Raw genomic sequence first — 17,681 nt, 5'->3', positions numbered from 1 at the left:
TGTTTAATACTTTGATTTATATTCTCATTAGCATGGGGAATAGCTCCGATTAAAACTATTAAAGATAATTTTTGCAATAATATCAAAGGATATGAGTAGGCGTAATGATAGTACTAATGATAAAAATTAATAACATTCATTATTTTTAATCATATGTACAGTTGAAATGAATAATCAGGAAAATAAACAAGACATTTTATATGAGGGGATGTGAAAACACTATAAATTACCCTCTAAATTATCAGTTGTCCACTCAAAGCTTAATATTGCACTTTTGCAGACAGGAAAGTATTCCACAGGCAGGCCAGACAGCCAGGAACCTGTGACCAGCATAACATCAAGCAAATGCCTGTTCACCTCTTCTATACCTGCATCCTTGATCCCCCCTCACTCTGACATACCCAGGAGAGTGTGGGAATTCAGCACTTTACTTCCAGGTGTGTATGAGAGATCACTGGATCAGGATGTTATTAATGCTGAAAAGCATCAGTAATAGCATTTCTTTCTTTTGTCTCTACAGCTGTTCCTTTACCATTCTACTGGCCATGTCTGTTCAGATCTTCAGCATGACACTATTTCTCACTCATAGGAAGGACAGTGCAGCCAATGCCTCTAACGACTTTGGCAGCAACACATTCTGTGTTCAAGATCAGTTGTCAGCACAAGCAAACGATGGAAACACCCATGAAACTTTGCAGGATTTAGCACTCTGACCAGTGCCTACCCAACTGGGTTTCACACAACAGCTCTCAGCAATGCAGGTAGAAAACTGGCCTGACTTAAAGCAAGAACTGTCCTGCCTTAATACATACACAGTAGTTGATTCTTCCAAACGTGTTCCTTTCCAGCTGCAAAAAGTACTAACTTGTTTTGGATTTCAAACATGTAAGACTAATGTCCAGCAAATAAGACAATGTACTTCCCATCCTTGTTTCAAAAACCTCTAAAAACACAGCTCACACTAAGCACTACCTTCATAAATACATACTTAAATGGTACTTGCACCTTTTGGTCTTAAAGGTGGAGAGACTTCTTCTCAGAAGAAGGACTGTCATTCAGGTTTTAATTAAGGACAAAGTGGCAGGTGGGCAGTCAAGCAAGAAATAGACCTCTTAACCAATCAAGCTACTTTCAACAATAGAACTGCAATTTTGGTTTTCATTACAAGTCATCTTAAAGGTTTTACAAGAGCCTTTGCTTAATATTAAATAGTCCAGTAAAATATGACAGTTATTTGTAAGTTGAAGTGATTTCATCTTCATAGTCAAACATAAACTCTGCTGATGTCAAAACTTCTCTGTTTGTGCCATTTAAAACATATGTCCTGTCTTAATTCTGAAATAAACGACACAGCTTTTGGACCGCAGATAGGTTGCACCTTTCAAAGTTTCACTGCCCCAAAGCTTCAGTAGCTACACTATTCCAAAGCCTTAGTAAAAGGAGGGGGAAATCCAGGTCACACAAGACTTTTTTGAAAAGTATGGTTTTATCTTCTCCTCAGATAAGGTGCTAGGACAGTGAAAAAAACTGGCAGAGAAGTGAGCACTGAATGCTTATAAAGGCCCATACCCAGCTGATGAATTGGAGTCACACACACTAGTTGTCACCTCAGTGGCTATTGGGGCCAGGCAAACCTCTCCAAATTTGGCCACTGTTACAAAAAGTCCTAGCTGCTCCCACCACAAGATTCACCATGCTAGGAATTGCAGTAGTAGTTCCCAAAAGAAGAATTTTCCTTCTGGGCCACTTGCCAAATAAGGTTAATTTCCATTATCTTGTCAGTTTAACACACCTGAGATCAGAGGAACAGTTTCACTAAAGCAAGTTGCCCACAAATTGACAGGCAGAGTCCCTTGACAACAGTGGCCAGGCTGTCTTATGTCAGTAAAAGCTCTTCATCAGCAAGAAAGAAAAAATCCAAAGTCAAAGAGGAAATAAAAAGGGCCTCTTACCTCCTGCAGTATTTCACTTCTGTGTTCCACCAGCAAGGTGTTTGTCCAGGCCTCATACACCTATTAGTCTAGCACACAGCTTTGTGCAGGACAGTGCTCATGAAGTTTGTGACCTGTTCTTGGTGGGAGGAAGTCTTCACCATCTGGAGAGAAATCAGAGGAAGGAGAGGCAACATGAGTTCTGCTCCAAGTCATCAGAAGCACAAAAAGACTGTTGGTTTGACCAGTTAGAGGATCACAGAAAACACAATCCTTTTACTGTGTGTACAGGGACTTTATATTTTGTGCAGCTAAAGGATTTAGATGCTTTTCCCCTCATGTTTGTTTATTTGCAAAACTTGCACTCTGACAACAACACAGAGTGAGTTCATAAATATCAGTGATGCCCTGTAAGCACATGGAGATGATGGAGCACCCAATTTCAGAGCACTGTGCAGACTGTTATACAGGGCTTACACAGACAGGATACACAAGCAAGTATATGTTAATCCAAAAAAACTTCAGGTTCATAAGTTCATACAACACAGGTCAGCTCCTGAAACTGGCTGCTTAACCCAATGGAGGAAAGAGCCCTTAAGGCCTGTTACAGACTAGAACTGAGTCTCTCAGAGCTGAGACAGCCAAGGCTTCCATAGAGCCCAGGGCAGCCATCCACACTCTCCACAGCACAGCACATCTAAGCCCTTGTCAAATCCTGCCACTGTCTAGACCCATTTCCCTACCCCAGAGGGGAATCCCAGTGAGGTTGAGGTACCAGGTAATACCGCTCAGGGCAGTTAAGGCTTGCTGGTGCCCTCAGCCACTGGCTGCTCTCCACTACAGGGAGAGGTCTAGAGAGGTTCCAGGACTGGTTGCTCCCAGGGACCCCTCCTGAGATGAGTGAGGAGACAGAGAATTAACAAGGTAGGTATATGGAACTAGCCAAGCATTTTGCCTCTTCCGACTTCCCCCCTGTGGGCAGTCCTGGAAATCAGGTTGGTCAGGGCCACCTTGTATTCAAGGCAGCCACCTGCCCACTATCAGGATGTAACCAACAAGTCCCAAGTCAGAGGCCCCAGCAGTCCTACCAGGGGAGCTGGATTGCTCACAAGCAATTTCTCCCTGGGGGTGCAAGAGACAGAAGAAAGGTCACAGGCAGCTCCAGGAGCTACTTAGCTGCTCTTAAAGGTGCTGATCCCCAAGCTGTGGCAGTGCATCAGGGTAGAGAGAGGTATCACCCTATATCCCCGGAAGAGCCAGAAACCAGCACCAGACATCTGAGCAGAGCAGCATCTGATAAGGAAGGGTCGTAAGTTTTAGGGTACACAGCTGCAAGCTGACAAAAGCCTCCTACACCACTTCCAATTGAACCCAAAGGTACAGGCCAGCCCCAAACAATCCCACGATGGGAAACCAACCAGAAACAAGCCCCCGACGTACATCAGTCTCATAGGTGAAGCCCAGCTCCCCCAGCAGCCAAGCAGAGCAGAGCGAGAATTAACAGCAGGTTCTGCCAAAGGTGCAGCACACAGAATGGAAATACAGAAAGGTGCTGAAACTGAGACATCCAGGGAAGGACACCAAGTTTAGGAAGGACTTGGCGTGTACAAAGACCTACCTACAGCGAGGAAAAGAGGAAGGACCCCTCAGCTGGAGTTTAAATGGCAGTGGGAGGACCCTGCTCAGGTTAATTAATTAATTAATTAAGGTTAATTAATTAAGCAGGGGCTTAATTAAGGGCCCTGAGTGGCTGCTGCCCTTTGCTACCTGAGAGCAGGTTGTCTCTCTGGGAGAAATAGAGCAAAATCAGACAGTCAGTTCGGACAAAAATCCCTGGCTTTTTGGTGTATCTTCCCTTATGTTCCTTGCATAGTTCTGGGAGAGACAGCCAGTTCCCAAGACATCTTCGTTTCCCAAAACAATCTGTGAAGAAATCTTCCAAAGTCAAGAGAGCTAGTTCACTGCCCAGAATCAGGGAGGAGGGATGAGAATGAAAGGTTCTGATCTTAATTTGAAGGGTGTTGTTAAAATCCCAGCCCAATCAGTCTACAAAGTAACAAAGTACTAACACAACAAGGTGGTAGTCATGACACTGTGGCATCACAAAAGAACTATGCCTTTCCCTTAGAAATATGTGCAAGCAGCTGGGAGGCAGTTAACTGTGAGCAGAAGCTGGTGGCTCCTGAATCCCTGCAGCCCCCCAGACAGCTCCAGGGAAAGGAAGGGTCTGTCCAGCATAGGATTTACCAGCTGCAATGCCAGGCTGGGTGACTTCCCGTCAGTTTGAAAAGGCCCCAGCCTTCACTCACCTCTGGAGTCCTCTGTTATTGGCTAGGGCTGGAGACTTGGCTTCCATGCATGAGACTTCTCTTTTCTCCTGGTACTTGTTCCAGCAAAGAGTTGTAGGAGGTTTTGTGTCTGTCTTTCAGGCACAATGAAAGAAGCAGTGTGTGTCCTTCATACATCCACACTCCCATGCACAAATCTGTAGAAAAGAGGCACTAAAGTGATGTCAGAGAGATCACTGGGCTTCTCTTTGTTTTTAACTTCCCCCTTGCTTAGTATTTTACTTATGAGAGTCCTACGGACCCAGTCATGTGCTCTCCAGTGAAATTGCAGTTCCCAACATGTCTGTGTGCTCTCACAGCAGCTCTGACACTTTCAGTGCCTGCTGTCAGTATATGTGACCCTGAGGGAACTTTCTGCTCTACCCGAGATGTGGAAATGGATCATTATGTTTTTTTTTTTTACTCTGGCTTTGCTTTCAAAAACATCAGTTCCCAGATACGAAGGCATTATGTGGCACCCAATAAGCTGAGTGGCCCTTGGAATGAGGAAGGTGACAGGCAGGCTGGAACTAGAGTAACCGGTGCAACCCAGGACACTGAAGCCTGTTCTAAACCCTGTTTTCCAGATACGGGCTCAGGGGGGGCAGTTTTGGGGGTGCAAAACCCCAGCTCATCAGACTTCAAGAAAGGAGGGGAAATCATGGGCTGTGGGCCTCAAATGAAGACACGTGTCCTTGAGCCTTAAGTCCAAGAATCATCAAACTCAGAGACTAAGACCTGTGTTTTCTGTTGAAAAAAAACTCAAGTCCTGAGTTTTCCAGACTTGAAAACAGGTTCATGGAGCTGTTTTGGGTGCTCTAAAAATGAAACAAAGTCCTGTGTCTTTGGGGTTGGGAAAAGGGTTCCTGGGGCTGGGCTGTGGAGTTGGAGCAGAGACCAAGTCCTGCATGTTTGGGCTCAGAAACTGAGACTGAGTCATCTGTTTCTGAGCAGGAGGGTGCGAGGGATTGGGAAGATGTGTTCCAGGCAGGCAGGAGGTGGGCAGGGTATGTAGACCTCTACCAGGGGTGAGGGTTCGGTCATATTGGTCCCCAAAGTTTGAGAGACCAGCCTACAACAGGCTGAACTCAATGTCTGAAAAAGTCTCTGGGGAAAAAGACACTTTTCATACTGTTTTTGTGTGTCCAACTCTTTATTCAAGGTGTGTACAACAGCTGGAATAGTCATTAACTCATTAGTTCACATTTAGACCATGCACAATTATGACAGCTCATATTCCTAAGACAGTGATTGATTTATGACCTTGCCAAAACCCACACTGCTACAATGAGCAGAAGCTTTAATTAGCTTAAAGATGGGCAAGGCTACCCCTGGACAGAAGCAGAGCAGGTAGCAGCATTGTCCTCTGCACAAGCAGCCTGGTTTCTTCCTCAGAGATTCAGGGAACCCTGGGCAGGTCTCTCCCTATCTCCTTTCAAGGGCAGAAATGATGTGTCCCAGCACATGCATGGTTCCTGCTAGGCAATTTGTGGGAGCAGTGCCACTGGCCCAGTTGCCCACACTCACCAAAGACAAACTCAAGACTGAACCAGCTCCTCCACTCCGAGGAAGTAAGGCACTTTTCCAGAAAGTAGCCAAACGCATCTTCAGTCTGATATGTTACGCTTATACAATACTTTCTATGCCTATTAACTAATTATTGAGTGTTTAATAATCAGACAATATTTATAAACTAGTAATTCATTACTATTTATATATTTGTAAGTTGATTATTCAACACATACTCAATATTAAACTATGCTACTTATAATCAAGTGATGGCAGCAATTTATTTACAACCATGTCAAGAGCTCCCTCTGGCACGACAATGAGTAGGAGTTGCACTCCTACCCCCATGAAGGTGGTAGGAGCCAGGCAGGATCAGGTAGCACATGGGCAGTTGCCCAGCACAGGCCTTTTGCCTCTGCATTGGGCACATATCCAAAATATGCAGGAATATGAGTGGTGTGTTTCATTTTTATGAAGGTACTGTTGCCCTTACCAGTGTGACTTTCCAGTATCATTAAAATTTATAAGATGTTGATTAGCAAAGCAACAAGGAATAGCAGTAACTCTGTTACTTCTCAGCTTTTCAGTTTGCAGTCTCAATATGTAGCAAACTTAAAAGTTGACTTAATGTAAGACTATTGGGTAGTGTAAGATATTGGTGCATCTATCAACACAGTGTAGAAATTTTAGGAAGATGCAGGCTGTGACAAATGCCATTTGAATCATTACTCAACTACACAATAAAGCTACAGCATTTTTACATTTTACATAGTTACTTAGGTATAACTAAGAGGGTGAAGCTGAATATGCAAGTAGAATACATGAAAGCTCCTGTGCAAATTCTAACTAGTAATGATGGCCTGCTGCAGAGGCTAATCACAACAATGAGAACCAGATAACAGCCCAGGAAGCCCACTTAAAAAGTAGGAGAAGACTGCAACTTCAAAAAACTAATAGTATTTTTAATTGGAAAAAGCCCCTAACAATCCAAAACAAATGACCAAATAATGAAACAAATGAAGACACTGACAAAGTATTCAAACTTCAGGAGCGGATAGTCTTACAAAGTGATTCTGTAAGTCTCCATCAACTTCTAGGAAAATGCTCTAAACCCAAGCACTTTCATGGCATACTGGGGCTCTCTGGTTTGTTGTACCTCTGTAGGATTACACTCTGCAAGACAACATTTTAAAAGAAGCAGCTGAACCTAGTCCTCAAGCTATTGATTTTAGTCATGTTCTTTCAAGAAAGTCTATGTAAGTACTGAAGAAATCTCTGAGGGGAGAATAATTAATAGGAAAATGTTGATTCTTCTGTAGTAGAAGAAATGTTGAAGGAAAATGGTTGTTTTGAGCAAACTCTGGCCAGCAGCTCAGCCCCACACACCTGCTTGCTTGGAATCAGAAGAGTAAAAGTGAAAAAACTTGTGGCTTGAGATAAAGACAATTTAATAGCTAAAGCAACACCATGGAAGGAAAGCAAAACAGGGAATTCATTCACTGCTTTTCAGGGGTGGGCAGGTGTTCAGCCACACCCAGCAGAGCAGAGCTCCACCATGAGTAATAGATACTTGGGAAGAAAAATGCTTCATGTCGCCTCTTTCCTTCTTCTTCCCCCAGCTTTTACTGCTGACCATGAGGACATGGTATGGGATATCCCTTTGGTCAGTTGGAGTCAGCTGCATTCCCTCCCAGCTTCTCATGCACCCCCAACTTAGCAGCAGGGCAGTGTGAGAGGCAGAAAAGGCCTTGATGTTTATAAGCCCTGCTCAGCAGCAGCTGAAATGTCCCTGTGCTATCAACACTGTTTTCAAAACAAATACAAAATATAACCATTATAAGGTACTATGAAGAAAATTAACTCTATCCTGGCCCAAACTAATAAAATAGGAGAGGATAAGCTTACCTATTTATAACTGAGGCATAAGTATTGCATTTCATGTTTCCTGAGGTTGACACTACAGCACATGATTATAAGTCATAGGTTAAAAGCTTCCTGTGAGGGAAAGGAAGATGGCAAAAATCTGAGCCTAAATGTAGCAATTGCAACTTTAAACATTATCTTTTTGTTTTTATAGGCCAGAGATGGAACAAAAAAAATAACAAACAACCTCGTGAACAGCAGTTTAAGAATAATAGCTAATAAACTGAATAAAAGAATTAAAAACCCCACTTCTGAGTATGCTGTTAACATCTGACTCCTATGGAGTAAGAATTGAAATAGTCATTAACATCAGTTTTATCTTATTTTTAAATGTCTTCAATAAGTATTACAGGAGAGCAAATAGTTAATTCCACCACATAAATATTAACAAGTACTCACTGACTAACTTTGCTTTAATGATTTCCATTTTTACATATTTATATGAGGAGGAAAAGGTGCAACACTTAGTTTATGGCCATGACTGAAGTTATGGAAAGAAGAAAATAAGGTGTAAATTCAAGTGTCTCAGAGTCCATAAAAGAGAAACTCTGTTTCTGCCCACTATTAAATATGATCAAAATGACCTGATCGTGAATATGTTTGTGTAGAAATTGTCAAGTATGTATATAAGTCTCTGTAGATATAATTTATGTATTTACAAATGATATTTGAGTTGGAAGAAACAAGTGATTCAATTAAATCCAAATGTTTCCCACATGCAATCTGGTAAAGTATAATTTGTTATCATTAAGCTATCTTTGCAACTTCAGAAGTGAGAACTATACTTTCATGTCTTTCAGAAAAATGTTATAGAAATTAATGGTCCTTAAATAGGTAAAAGGAGTAGGTAAAAACAGATTAAAAGCAGTACTTGGCAGAGAGAAGAGCTTCCTCAATTAGAGATGTCAAAACCCCCTAAATTTGTAGTATGTGGGCATATAACTTTATGAGAAAGTGTTATGAAATGACTAATCAGGTAATTGTAAAAATATAAAGTTATTCTATTCCTTTTCTGCATGCCAGCCGTTATTTTCCCATCCTTTGAGCCAGATAGTAAAATGTGTAGTATGTCAGCTTTGCAGTATGACCAGTCTGAAGTTGCCACCCTCACTGTACCCGCGTTAGAAGAGACTCCACCAGTGACTGAACCTGTGGGAATCTGTGAACAAAAGGAGAACACTCAGCACTGTGCCCTCAGGGACAAAACTGTTTCTAGGAAGTGACTGTGGGTTATCCACTGTGCCAAAATGTTGGTCTGCCAATTACAAGACATGATAACCTCCCAATAGTGCAACTTGTTCGGGCCTCTCAGCTGCACAGCTGTTGCATTTGGCCTTGTACCCTGTTGTAAACTGTCAGTAACATCTACCATAGCGTGAACCGTATGTTGATGGTTGTGTTACTGCATCCTGGCTGCTGCATGTGCACAGTGTGAGCTTTCATCCTAGCAGTGAGCAAGAACAGGTCAGTGGGTGGGCAGTAAGGCCGAGTGTTGTCAGAGCATGCTGTGCTAGGGTCATTCCCACTGAAGAGCTGTGCAGGTCTTTGACCTGTGCCATGTGCTGTGCCTCTCCCCTTGGAGTCTCACCACCTTGTGCTGACAGATACTGAAGGCTGCACCTGCTGGTGTTGTCATTAAGGTAAGAATTGTCCTTTCTTCCAGGTCTGGTCTGGTCTGGTCCTACAAGTTTACACACTTGTGCTAGGGAGCAAACAGAGTTTATAAGATGTAGAAGATATACTAGTAGCTAATAGGTAGCCAATAAGTACTTCCCACCAATGCACCTGCATAAACCTTAACAGCCAATTAGTGCTGCAAATTCTGTGCTGATAAAGCACAGTCAGCAAGATTAGCTTTGTAGGTGAGAGAAACCAATTGGGAGATTGAGCAGGACCTGATGAAATTAGGTTGCTTTTCAAAAGCCTTAGCACTTTCAGCTTACAAAGATCTCTTTTATAGCATGTATTCAGGTCTGTTTTGTGTGTGCATGCCTCTCTTTTCTAAGAAGCCTTAACTCAGAAAAATATAGTTGGAGGAACCTGAGTATGGCTGGCACAGGCTAGAAAACATTGAATCAAAACCTTCCACCTAAAGAGTATTTGATACTTCGAATCACCAGCAGCCCAGAAAATCAAATAGGAAGATCTGATAAACCTGACCAAAAATCCCACAAAATTCAAGTTTTCTCATGCCAGGGCCAGGGCTACCCGGTATTACCAGACGAATATGAAATGAAGCAGGACTTCCTCCTGTCTGAGTCTCAAGGAGTTTCATTTTGGCGTGCAGATGGACTGCAAGGAAGCTGCAACAAACCCAACGAAAACAAAACAAAAAGCCTTCACCTGTACAATACCTATTTTGGATATAATAAAAGTACTAAAACTGAGAATTTCTACAGACTTCTTTCTCAGGACCTCTCTTCAACTTTCTGTATAAAACAGACAATCTTCAAACTCTCAGGGTCAGGAAAAACTCCTTAAGATTTTTGCATATAAAAATGTTTCTTGAGTTAATTTGAAAGGGAAGTGTCAAGAGTATTTCAAAGCAGACTGTTGATTATTAGAGAAATTGCCAACATTTTTTAATTCCATTTTCATTTGACAGCCCCTTGAGTGCTACTGAGCTAGGTTCCTTTTCAGTAAAACAAAACCATTCACTGAAGCGCAAAGATGAACATCAGCTTCCTGGGAAGGTTAAGCAGATGGAGTGGTGGACATAGACACTGCCTGTCAGACTGCAGATGAGAAGTTTAAGGTGGGCTGTCCCTGCGTTTGGCTTTGAGGATGTCAGGCAACTAATACTTGAGTTCAGGGAAAAAATTATGGGGTAGTAAGAATAACATTTTTGGGTGAAATTCCCAAGTATTATTCATTACATGGATTTCTCAGTTCTCCTGTCACTTGGGCTGTAGTCAGTCAGATTCTGCCCACTTTCAAACATATTTAGGATCAGTATTTCAGCTTCAAGAAGTAGTTGAAATGCTATCTATTCACTCCAACAAACACATGAATGTGTTCGATATTCATTCTATGAAACACATCCATCACCCTGTCTTCATAGTAGCTCTTTGTGGGCCAAACTAACCACAAGATTTCTTTTCTTATTTTCACAACCTCAAAATAATACCCCCAAAGGAAAAACTCAAGGAGCTAGTCAGAATTTTATTGCTTAAATTTTTATTGTTATTAGGCTTAGCTATCCTCCCCCCCTCCCCAAAATATCCCAGTAGACATCTTGTCACAGCAAAGATGTCCAGAGTTACTGATGTCATTCTTCAAAACCTAGAAAACCTGAATATCTCTAGCACTGCTGAAGGAGGTAAATATCCCTTCAAAACTGTGCCCCACCAAAATACTCTAAGAAGTAGTGGTGAGACAAGAGGCTGATGAAGAGTTGCTTTATGCAAATGTTGCAGTCTGTGATGCAGCGAGATGTTCTTTAACATCCTCATGAGGGGAAGTGGAGGGGCAAATAGCAATTTCTTCACTCTCGTGACCAGTGACAGAACTCAAGGACACAGCACGAAGCCCAGTCAGGGAAGGTTTAGGTTTGATATCAAGAAAAAGTTTTTCACCTGGAGGGTGGTTGACCACTGGAACAGGCTCCCCAGGGAAGTGATCACAGCACCAAGCCTGACAGAGTTCAAGAAGCATTTGGACAATGCTCTCAGGCACATGGTGTGATTCTTGGGGTGTTCTGTGCAGGGCCAGGAGCTGGACTCAGTGATTCTGAGGGGTCCCTTCCAACTCAGTATATTCTGTGTTTCTATGAACTAGCCCCTTAGGCAAACTGCAAACAAGTAGAAATATCTCTCCTATTTTGTACTCAGACAGGTAGTGGGCTACCTCTTGAGAAAAATAGTTATCTCCCACAGGTCATATTTCCTGTCTGCCAGTAGGCATCCAGGTTCAGGCAAAATGAATGTCTAAACTATTTCTAGCTATTATCCTAGTGCTGGGCACATGCAGAATCACAAGGTGTTTGCAGCAGTCCAACTCTGTTGTTTCCCCTTCTCCCACAAAAAAATAGCCAACCACACTCTCACGTTGAAGAATACAAATCAGGATCTATATTTAAGTCCTCTCCCATGTGTATCTATGAAGGCATTACTTGTTTGAGGTGCAATTAGGTAGGTCATCTAACTTGTGTACCCCAATTATTTTTGCTTCTGCATTTGTGCACCACTTAAAATTTTCTTGATTTTGCTGTATGAGATATGACACAGAAGGAATCTGTCATGCTTTGACCTTTCTAGAGGGATGCCTGTGTGTCTTATAGTTCATGAAGGCAACTTTTTCCAATGTGAGAGGCCTGAAAAAGATGTTGAACTTTGATGACAGGTTGCTAAAAAGAGCGTATGATTTGTAGGGTGTCGTGGCAGTTTAATTCTCAAAGTTGAGGGGATTTTCTTGCTAGCAAAACCTGCTTTCTTGTCTGACATGTGGGTTCCGTGGACTTGATGCTGAAGACACTGAGTTTTACTCTCAAAAGGACTTACGCATTACTGCTAGGATTTTTTTCTTTTAATGATTTAAGTGTCTAAATTCTGTTTTTGAAGTGATTTAGGCCAGAGTCAGGGAAGTATTTTAGAATCCAAAGTTATAAAGTAGCTCAGTAGAGGGATTATTAAAACGGCTCATAAATGCTTTCAAATCTCCACCATTGGGACCATTTTGAAGAAATGCATTTGCCAACACCATTGAGTTCCCTATAGTTTTCAAAAATTCAAGAGTTCCTAAGTGAGGAAGGGGTTATTTGAATATAGAGCACTGAAACAAATACAAATATCCTCCACAAGCAGCAGAATATGGTTCTGATTTGAAAAAAAGAGAGGGAATAAGGTTTATTTTTCACAAAAATAAGAAAGCTTTCATGCAAAATATAAATTAATCTCTTTAAAATAGATAAACTAGTCTCTATTCATCACTTCTCTTCCCATGGACTCTTGGGGGAAAGTAATGATTGACACAGCTAGGCAGGGAGGAATTGTACCTGAAGGCTGGGTAGCCAAGGAGGCAGGATGGCCTCCAAACCCAGGCAGTGTGCGACCGTGGCATGTTATTGCCTACATCAGACCCAGAGAAAAATATCCCTGCAGCTTCCAAATCTATGATACACCCCTCTTCCCCATAAGAGTCAGACAGCTCAGCCAGGCACTAACTGGCTGTATTAGTGTGGGGCTGTGTGGTGGCAATGCCCTCCTACGCCGTCTAAAGTTCCCTGCTTTGAGTGCTTCACCAGCACCACAACATACAAGTATTTGGGCTTGGCGTTTGGGCATGACTTCTGTTCTCCACTTCAGGTTTTTGATACTTGAAAGTCCCAGCCTTTCAAGTTGCTAGCAGCAACTCTTTGAATTGCTTATACATGCATTAATGGAAATATTTATCAGTTGTGACTGGAAAAAGTGCTGTGCTAAGTGTTAGAAGAGCCAGTAAAAATATGTCCGTGTATTTTTAGTCACCCTGGGATTAATTCCCAGGCAAGTCTTTGTTTACAATGCTATATTTACATGGAACAGCCATGTGGAATAGGGATATTCCTCCTGACAGCCGCTCTGCTTTCCTCAAAGCAATGGAGGGAGGGATTGATTCAAAATCGTACCTGCTGCATTTCTGTCTCCCTCCAAACACCATCACAGGTGCAAAGGTGACAGCTAGCCCAGTGCAACCCCTCTGCTTCTCACAGCTCATGTTGGTAGGCTGGGGACACATATTGTCATCTCCTGCCAGGAATGCCCCAGACAGAGACCTCAACCCTACCCCTGGGGAGACATAGTCTAGATGTTGCCCCGTCACTCACCTCTCAGCACTAGAAGGCTTGCAAACAGTGTGTCCCTTCATTCATCTGAGGAAAGCCACTTGTTTTAAGGTGTGTTCATTGGCCTGCCCATGCTCTCCACTATGTTCATTTAGGACACTGTCATTTCCTAGAGCAGAAGACAAAAATAAATTGAGTGTATCAGTGACAAACATGACATCTTTTGAAACTGCTGATCTTCATTTTACATATCTGAATTTTTAAAAGCAACTGCTATTTGCTCTTCCCCTGACTCCTGTTAAGTTCTGATCTCTGAGCCCCCTTTGATCTCATTCACAGCCTTAGTGTACAGGAAGAGTTTCTTTCAATCTTTCCTGACTGCAAATACGAGGTCAGAGATTCTTCTAGCCATCTCATTTCCAGAGAGGCAAAACTAGTCAGGCCAGAATTTTGGAAGACCCCCCCATCAATATTTTGGTCCTACACTGAGGAGTCCAGCTCTTGAATAATGTCTGGCAATTGCAGCTTCTCTTAAGGTGATGTAGAAGAACCAACCACCATGCCAGCAACTTTGCTAAAATAGTCATTCATAGCTGTGCCTGCCTCGGTGGCTCACTACAGATATCATAATTGCTGAGGAACAGAGATGAACGGAACATGTGCCCTGTGGATATTGCCTTTTACCATTGCATTTTTCTGTGCAGCATTGAGGTGTTATTAGTAAGCAAGGATGAGGGCAGCTGTGTATCTCTGGATTCTTCTCATTAAATAAGGCAAGATAAGAAGCAAAGCCCACTTTAACCTGTCCCTTTGTCACGGCAGCAGGAGAACAAGCACACTAGACTGCCTTGTTCCCCCAGAGAAACCCAGGAAGCAGTAGAATGAAAGAAGTGCAATTGCCTAAAAGGATGCAGGTATTCCAGACCGGTGGCTGGACTATTCCCCTGTTGTCATCCTGCCTTTACTTCATGCTGGGGATACAGGGCAGGGACATATCACCCACAATCACAGCCTGTATTGCACATTTTAGAAAAAGTTTCCCCACAAAGGAATTTTCTCCCCTACTTTGCCAACATGAGCAGAACCAGCCAAATGTTCAATCTCATTCTAAAAAGCCTGACATCTGACCCTGTTGAAAATTTAACAGTTTTTTTCTTCCAAGTTATGCTGAGCTGCATAATAGAAGGGACGTTGTCAAAAGTTGCCATAGAAATAGGGAAAGAAAGCAAAAAAATATTACAAAGAAAGATAACAGATGACACTGGGGCATGTGAGGTCATAAAACCCTGTCCCCCATCTTGCTGAGCAGGACAAAGTGACCTAAGCCCTTACAGGACTGAGGCAACTTAGAGAAATACAGAATAAACATTTGAAAATCCCTGAAATGCAAGAAGTGAGTTTGCTAGCTTCAGCAAGCAGATCAACACTGCAAATATTCCCAGATCCATCTTCCTTGAGTTAGACTTCTCAGTCCAGAATTCAGTTCCCTCAAAGAACATTAGCTGTGATTTACCTACCTGAAATACACCTATTTCCCTTGGTATAAATGGGCTTCAAAGGTATTTTTCTTGTTCAAATGAGCAGACCAAATTTCTGTGAGCTCACTACACATGGAGATTGGAGAGTTCCTTCTCTAGTCAGCCAGGCCTAACTTTATGTTGATCATAAAGTTTGTGAAATCATTCCTCCCCAGGCAATTGCTACAGGTTAATTACTTAATACAGAAATTATTTCTAAGCTGTTCTGCAGGTGACTTTTTGCAGATGATTCAAGTCATTCCTGCATTCACAAAACTTCTTGGCACTGGGAACTTCATCTTCCTTCAAGTCACCAAATCCAGAGGACAAACCTCTAACTTCCTTTTTGTGCTGTGCTGGGACCACTGCAGCCCACCTTTCTTTAAAACTCCCAAGGAATGTCTTAGTCTTCTAGAGATATGAAGAGAAAGAAGGTGTTTTCTGGGAGTAAATATGACTTGTAGGCAGGTATATGGCCTGATAGATGATTTCAGTTGTGGTGAAAGGAGTGTGGAAGGCTTATTGCTGAAGAGGGAACAGTCTACATAAGCTCTGAGTTTCATCACAGCATTTCTCAACAACTGTGAGGGGTACCTAGAACACCAGTAGGACTTCGTGTTTTTAATGTCAGATTAAAATAGAGAAATACTCCGTGAAACCAATGGCAACAGACAGTAGAAATGAAATTGGAAGAAGTGACTGGGTTTGGGCCTTTTTGTGTGCAGATATGTCTGGGTCTGCACTTAAGGCAGCATGGGGGATGAGACAGAGGAGGACTAGCCCACTGAACAGTGGACACTGTGGGTGCTGAGACAGGGAATACCAGCAGAAGACATGAAACTGTAACATGATTAGCTAGACTGGCCTATCTGCTACTGCAGGGACAGGCCAACCAGACTACAATTTCAACATAACCATCCACTTGGGACAAAAAAAGTAAAAATAAAAAAGGACCACCCTTAGCACTTTCTACTTCCACTGCTATTAGGAGTAAATAAGCATATATCATAGCAGCATTAGGTGCCTGGCATTCAGGTTAGCCATGGAAGGAGCAAGGGTTCAGCAGTCACTTGTATATACTCCTTACCTCCCTTTCTAGTTTTTTTGCCACTCTCCAGTTATTAGATTCGATGCTCTACTACATTTCAGAAAAAGCATTAAGCTATTCCAAATTTAACTTGAAAATTAAAGCAAAGTAAAATGACACTGAGAAATCCTAAGTACTTTTGCTCCCAAATGTATTTCTCACAAGCAGATTTTACTGACTTAAGTACTGTATGCATGAATTCTGGCTATATGATTTAATAAATGCCCCACAGATTGGTTTCGGTTTGTTTGTTTTCCTCCTAAAGGACTGCGCTGCCACTGCCTTCAGTTGAAGAGGATTTCAGCAATTCCAGTGCAGGGCTAACTCTAAAGCTGTTTTTTGCTGATAGCAGAAGATCTGTAGTCCTCCTTATGCTCACCTGTAATTCAGATGAATGTCCTGTGCTCCTAGATAAGCACAAAGTAAAGCATTTTCTATCAAAGAATGCTTTTGGGGAAAAAATGGTGATCTGGTAATACTACAGTATTTTTTTTTTTGGAGAAAGAACCTTTCGGTTTGCCTTCACTTTTTTTTTTATGTCAGAGTGGGTCTAGGGAGGGAACAAGGTGCAGGATGGTAACCATCTAGACATCTCAGGTTGGCATGCTGGGTTGGGTTTAAGGGTTTTTTTGTTGTTTTGTTTCCTTAAACAAATACTTCTGTCATTCAATTCCAAGTGACGGTTCCTTTCCAAAAGTCCCTTTACATCTTACCTTAAAATGTCTTAAAACCTCAGCCAAATACCAAAAAAATAATAGCAATTAAAAAAAAAAAAAGGAAAAGTTTGCTCTAAAATTTTTTAGTTGACTAAAACTTGGTATTTTCTGTCTATTTTGTATCGACCTGAAACAGAGTTTTTGTTTTTATTCCTGAGTACATAGGGACTGATGTGTCTCTACCCTTCTGGTGTGTGTCTACAAGAAGAATTGATTAAACAACCCACAGGATCACAACTGAATTAACAGGCTCTGTCAAAATATGAGGAGATTCATTACCCCATTGGCAATAAGTTGCACATTTTTTCATCTTTCCTGTTTAATGTGAGAACAAGACAGGACCTGCAACAGACATCTGTCTAAGTGGAACCTGCCACAATAAATGTCCAGAGCTAAATGCAAAAGAAAGCTTATGAACAAAGCATCTTGTTTTGAGTCACTGAGAGGTCCTAGTAACAGGCTGCTATCATGCCAGTTCCTTTAAGCTGAATCTGACATCTCTCTCTTGTCTAAACAACTGAGATTTTCAGGGACAAAAAAATGATGGACAATCAAGAATAAAAATGCTGAATCAGAAGCTTCAGTAGTACTTTCATAGTCATACAGCAAGGCTGAGCTTTAAAAGGCAAAAATGTGTCAGCAGAGGAAAACAAACAATACCCTCTGAATTTTTAGGGAAAGCTAATGAAAGTGAGAAAGATCTTGCACGTAGGAGAGGGAGCACATGGGTGTTCAGCAAGAAGACGATGAGCCAGTCTCAGTTGAGTGGAAAACATTTCACTGCCTGCATTTGGCGCTGAAACTTTAGTATATTTGACAGGTCATTTTTACCAGATTTCCTCACATAAGGGTCAAACTATTTTAATTTCTTTTTTGTGAATACACAAGCATGAGTGCACACGACTATTTC

The 17,681-nt window shown here is 42.0% G+C and overlaps 1 long non-coding RNA gene across 1 annotated transcript in view; it reads right to left on the bottom strand.

Annotated features, from left to right (window-relative positions):
* Positions 1–5,625: 5,625 nt before the first annotated feature.
* The window catches only part of LOC113951678, a 56,755-nt gene continuing 44,699 nt past the window's right edge, over positions 5,626–17,681 (bottom strand). The window contains exons 4-6 of the long non-coding RNA XR_003529242.1: positions 13,494–13,620; positions 7,673–7,762; positions 5,626–5,863 (exon numbers count right to left, since the gene is read on the bottom strand). This is a non-coding gene — a long non-coding RNA (uncharacterized LOC113951678). The remainder of the gene's footprint in view (positions 5,864–7,672; positions 7,763–13,493; positions 13,621–17,681) is intronic.

The sequence above is a fragment of the Corapipo altera genome, unplaced genomic scaffold (genome assembly GCF_003945725.1).
Source record: "Corapipo altera isolate COAL_440 unplaced genomic scaffold, ASM394572v1 69, whole genome shotgun sequence".
NCBI classification, from domain to species: domain Eukaryota; kingdom Metazoa; phylum Chordata; class Aves; order Passeriformes; family Pipridae; genus Corapipo; species Corapipo altera.
The sequence above is the reverse complement of the archived record's forward strand: the minus strand, read 5'-3'. Positions and strand labels throughout refer to the sequence as shown.